At 48.5% G+C, this 5521-nt stretch overlaps 1 non-coding gene across 1 annotated transcript; it reads left to right on the top strand.

The window, feature by feature from the left end:
* Positions 1-5179: 5179 nt before the first annotated feature.
* trnaa-ugc (transfer RNA alanine (anticodon UGC)) lies at positions 5180-5252 on the top strand. Its single transcript has one exon. It is a non-coding gene; the product is annotated as a tRNA-Ala (tRNA).
* The last annotated feature ends 269 nt before the right edge of the window (positions 5253-5521 follow it).

Raw genomic sequence — 5521 nt, 5'->3', positions numbered from 1 at the left:
TCAACCGCTGGGTTGAGTGCCACTTGTGTGTGTGTTGGAGGAGCGAAAAAGGTAGAGTCTATTGTGGGTTGTTCTGGATAGTCCGTGAATCTGAGTTTGGTTTGGTCCAAGTGTTTTCTGCAGGTGAGTCCATATGAAAGTTTGACCAGGAACACCCTACTTCCCTCTTTGGCCACGACAGTGCTGGGAAGCAACTTGGGACCTTGTCCATAGTTCAACATAAATACAGGATAATTAATCTCGATTTCGCGTGACACATTTGCTTGATCATGATATGTATTCTCTTGAAGCCGCCTGCTCGCTAACTGTTTGTGTATATCAGGGTGGTCTAACGAGAGCCTTGTCTTAAGTGCCCTTTTCATGAGCAGTTCCACGGAGGGAACGCCAGTGAGCGAGTGGGGTCTTGTGCGGTAACTAAGCAGGACTCGGTATAGGTGACTCTGCAGTGAGCCCTCAGTTACACTCTTCAAGCTCTGCTTGATTGCTGCACTCTTCTCTCTGTCTGACCATTGGATGTTGGTTTCAACGGGGCAGATGTGACATGTTTGATCCCATTGCGTGTCATGAACTCTTTGAACTCAGCACTGGTGAAGCACAGCCCATTGTCACTGACAAGAACGTTAGGCAGGACGTGCGTGGCAAACATGATCCGCAAGCTTTCAATGGTGGCAGCGGACATCATCTCACATTCAATCCACTTGGAGTACGCATCTACAACCACAAGGAACATTTTACCCAAGAGCGGGCCTGCATAGTCGACGTGTGCCCTAGACCACGGTTTGGAGGGCCAAGACCAAAAACTTAGCAGCGCCTGCCTGGGTACATTGCTTAACTGCGAACATGTATTACATCTGTGAACGCAGGACTCTAAGTCCGCATCGATACTGGGCCACCACACGTGGGATCTGGCTATCGCTTTCGTCATTACAATGCCTGGGTGGGTACTGTGGAGATCACTAATGAAAGTGTCCCTGCCCTTATTTGGCACCACTAATTGATACAATCTGCCTGTATGGACATTTTATCTCTGCGCCGCTGGTACGGCTTTATTTCTTCCTGCATCTCTAACGGAACACGAGACCAACTCCCGTGGAGCACACAGTTTTTTACTAAGGACAATGAGGGATCTGGACTCATCTAGATTCTAATCTGTCGGGCGGTAACAGGTGATTGCTCACTCTCGAATGCTTCCATTACCATAACTAAATCTGGGGGCTGTGCCATCTCCACCCCTGTGGTGGGCAATGGCAGCCTACTGAGAGCATCGGCACAGTTTTCTGTGCCTGGCCTCTGGCGGATGGCGTAGTTGTATGCGGACAATGTGGGCGCCCATCTCTGGATGCGGACCGATGCATCTGTATTTATCCCCTTACTTTCAGAAAAGAGGGAAATAAGTGGCTTATGGTCAGTTTCCAATTCAAATTTGAGCCCAAACAGATATTGGTGCATTTTTTTTACTCCATAAACACATGCTAACACTTCTTTTTTGATCATGCTGTAGGCCCTCTCAGCCTTAGACAGACTCCTGGATGTATAAGTAACCCGTTGCAATTTCCCAGATTCATGAGCTTGATGCAATACACACTCAACATCGTATGACGACGCATCACATGCTAGCACCAAAGGCTTACATGCATCATGCAGCACAAGCAATTTGGTTGAGTACAACAGCTTTCTAGCTTTTACAACGGCATTTTCTTGGCTTTTACCCCATACCCATTCATTTTCTTTATGCAGTAAAGCGTGCAGTGGTTCGAACTGTGTTCTGAGACCCGGTAAGAAGATACGAAAGTAGTTCAGGATTCCTGGAAACGACCGCAGCTCCGTCACGTTCTGTGGCCTTGGTGCGTTGTCGATTGCCTCCATCTACGAATCGGTGGGCCTGATGCCGTTCGCCGCAATTCTTCTCCACAGGAACTCCACTTCAGGCGCCAGGACAATGCACTTCGAGCATTTTAACCTTTGCCCCACGCGATTAAGCCGACTAAGAACCTCCTCCAGGTTCTGCAGATGCTAATCTGTGTCCCGACCTGTAACCAAGATGTTGTCCTGGAAGACCATGGTGCGTGGGACCGAATTCAGTAAGCTTTCCATGTTTCTCTGGAATTCGCTGGCCGATCGAATCCCAAATGGGCATCTGTTGTGAATGAAGAGATCTTTGTGCGTGTTGATGCAGATGAGGCCCTTCGATGATTCCTCCAGCTCCTGCGTCATGTAGGCTGAGGTCAAGTCCAGCTTCGTGAACGTCTTTCCTCCGCGAGCGTCGCAAAAAGGTTGTCTGCCTTTGGTAGTGGGTATTGATCCTGAAGGGAGAAACATTTGATAATTACTTTGTAATCACCACAGAATATGACGGTGCCCTCTCCCTTGAGGACTGGAACAACCGGACTGGTCCGCTCGTTGAATTCGATCGGCAAAATGATGCCCTCTCGTTGCAGCCTGTCCAGCTCGATCTCCACCCTCTCTCTCATCATGTACGGTACTGCTCTCGCTTTGTGATGGATAGGTCACGCCCCGGGGAATTAGGTGGATCTGCACTTTTGCTCTTTGGACCTTCATGATGCCTGGTTCGAACAACGAGGGGAATTTGTTTAAGACCTGGGCAGACGAAATGTTGTTGACGGGCGAGTGCACCCGGATGTCGTTCCAGTTCCAGCGTATATTCCCCAGCCAGCTCCTGCCGAGCAGCGTGGGGCCATCGCCCGGTAGCACCCAGAGTGGTAACTTGTGTATCGCTCCATCGTAGGAGACCTTTACAGTAGCACTGCCGATTACGGGAATCAGTTCATTTGTGTAAGTTCTCAGTTTAGTGCGAATGGGAGTCAGGACTGGCCTTGAGGCCTTGCTGCACCTCAATTTATCGAAAGTCTTTCTGCTCATAATGGACTGGCTCGCGCCCATGTCTCGCTCCATTGACACCGGGAGTCCATTTAATTCAACCTTCAACATTATCGGGGGCACTTTGTGGTAAATGTATGCACCCCATATACCTCTACCTCCTCGGTCTGATGCTCTGGTTCATTGTGATCTGCCGTGGATCTGCCCTCCTCTGCAACATAGTGGTTTGCAGGATTAGCAGGGTTTGCAGCTTGCCTGCACATTCGTTGCAGGTGTCCCATTGTTCCACAGCCCTTGCAAACGTATCCTTTGAAGCGGCATGATTGGAAACGATGATCACCCCCGCAGCGCCAACAAGATGTTAATGGCGTAGCATTCATCACTCTTGATGGTGAACTCTGAGACATCTGCAGACGTACAGCTACAGGCATGTGAGGCCTGCCCTGTACGTAACGATTTGAAAACAACACTACTTTGTTCACAGTACTTGTACAGCACCCGTGTGCTGAGAGATTTGTTTGGTATTGTCACTGGTGGCGATAAACGCTTGGGCTATCGCTGTGGCTTTACTCAAGGTTGGGGTCTCGACTGTCAAAATTAGTTTACGAAGTATTACTTCATGGCCAATGCCAAGTACAAAGAAGTCCCTGAGCATGTGCTCCAAATGTCCTACAAATTCCAAATGCCTGCAAGGTGTCTTTGCTCGACGACATAGCTCGCCACTTCCTGGCCTTCAGAACTTTTGCACATGTAGAACCGGAACCTCGCCATCAGAACGCTTTCCTTCAGGTTAAGATGCTCCCGGACCAGTGTGCACAAATCAACATACTATTTCTCTGTGCGTTTCGCTGGAGCAAGCAGCTTTTGTATGAGGCCATAAGATGGTGCCCCGCAAACAGTGAGGTGAATCGCCCTTCCTTTGGCAGTATTCGCTTCTCCTTCCAGCTCGCTGGCCACGAAGTATTGTTCGAGTCGCTCCACTTAGGTGTCCCAATCATCTCCTTCTGAAAATTTCTCCAGGATGCCCATTGGTCTCATCGTTGCGGTGGGGTTCGTCATCTGTATCTCATCGCCAGTTGTATTGCATGACTAAAGAGTCTGACCAGATACTGTGAACTCAAAGTAATTTGTGACCTTAGTCTTTTCTTGCAGGTCTCCAGAGTGTTTCTCCAGCCTGTGAGGCCTCCTTAAGTACAAGTGCTCCCAAGGGATTGTGGGATCTCTTGGGACTCCAGGGGATGAGCCCTCTGGTGGTTAAACATGTTATTTACAGGTTTACATGCATAACACTTGTTTGCATAAGTTCTATGCAAATTGAAAGGTCTCATTCGGTATTTGAACGTGGAATCTCTCGCAAATTGCCATGAACAACCCTGAATTGAGAATCATATCCCTGGAGCAACGAAACGACTGCTTGACAAGAATGGCGATAATGTGTAACCATTATAAAAGCATGTTATTGTGTGTATCTATTCTTTGCAGCCGGAGCACATGAGACCGAATCAGTGACTTTGCTTTTTCGACCTGTCTTCTGAAGCGCCGCACGGTCCCACTCCGACAGTCAATGAGCTGTTGGGACGTTAGTGTATCCAGGCTGTGGGTCGCCACCCCGAGCGCAGCAGAGGAGTTTCTGCATTAGTTCTGGGTGGGGACAGTATTTCCCCTTCTCTCTTCCTCTTGTCGATATCGTTGTGCTTTGATTTCTCTATTTATTCCTCGTCTCAGTTTCTAGTGTTTAAAAGGGAACAAACGATGAAATGGGTTTCACTGTCGAAAATAATTCCTCTCACTAAAATTTAGACGTGCTACCGTTGCGCCCTGAGGTCTAGGCAGCTAGCCGTTGATATTCACGGTCATATATAAATATATATAAATATATCTACATGCATCGTAGCTGTTCCCTGGTGGTCGAGGGGTTAAGATCCGGCGCACTAACCTGGTAACGATACTCGATCAATTCGTCAAATAAAAATAATTGAGGTCTGTGAGACGATTAGTAATTGCTGTAATCACCATGAATAACCCCATTACTTTCTGTTACGGACCGAACTTACAGATTATCTTGTTTCTCCTGCCCGTTGCTGGACACGTGTTCCGGGTTTAATTTTGTGTTCGCTGATTGCGGGGAGACGGTAGGAGCCTCTGTGGCCCCACTGTGAGGATGTGGAAGTGAACACGGTGGCTGGGTGATCCGTGACATTTCTGTAAAGGCCAGTGGAGGAGAAGGATTGAGAGCTTTCAGTGTGGGACAGAAGTTGTTTGAGGTGAGCCAACACATTCCCGATCAGCACAGAGGGAGCTCACTGGTCAGCTCCCCTCTGTTGTGCCAGCTGTGCCAGAGGTTTCCGTAGTGTAGTGGTTATCACGTTCGCTTTGCACGCGAAAGGTCCCTGGTTCAATCCCGGGCGGAAACATTATGTTTAAAGTTGCTCGAGTGGAACAATCCGAAGCGAGTTTCGTCTCCTGGCAAGTGCTGCCTGACCTACTGAGATTTCCAGCAATTGCTGTTTTTATTTGCTATTTATTCTCCTGGCAAAAGGGCTCCCTTATTCCTTCATTGCTCTTTATTCCACTTAAATAAATAGTTAACTTTCAGTGAGAGAAAACGGATCCACCGGGGACCTTTCGTGTGTGAGGCCAACGTGATATCCGCCACACTGCAGCCCATCAAAGGGCGAGAAAC

The sequence above is a fragment of the Pristiophorus japonicus genome, unplaced genomic scaffold (assembly GCF_044704955.1).
Source record: "Pristiophorus japonicus isolate sPriJap1 unplaced genomic scaffold, sPriJap1.hap1 HAP1_SCAFFOLD_75, whole genome shotgun sequence".
Classification (NCBI taxonomy): Eukaryota; Metazoa; Chordata; class Chondrichthyes; family Pristiophoridae; genus Pristiophorus; species Pristiophorus japonicus.
This window is presented reverse-complemented; position numbering and strand designations above follow the sequence as displayed.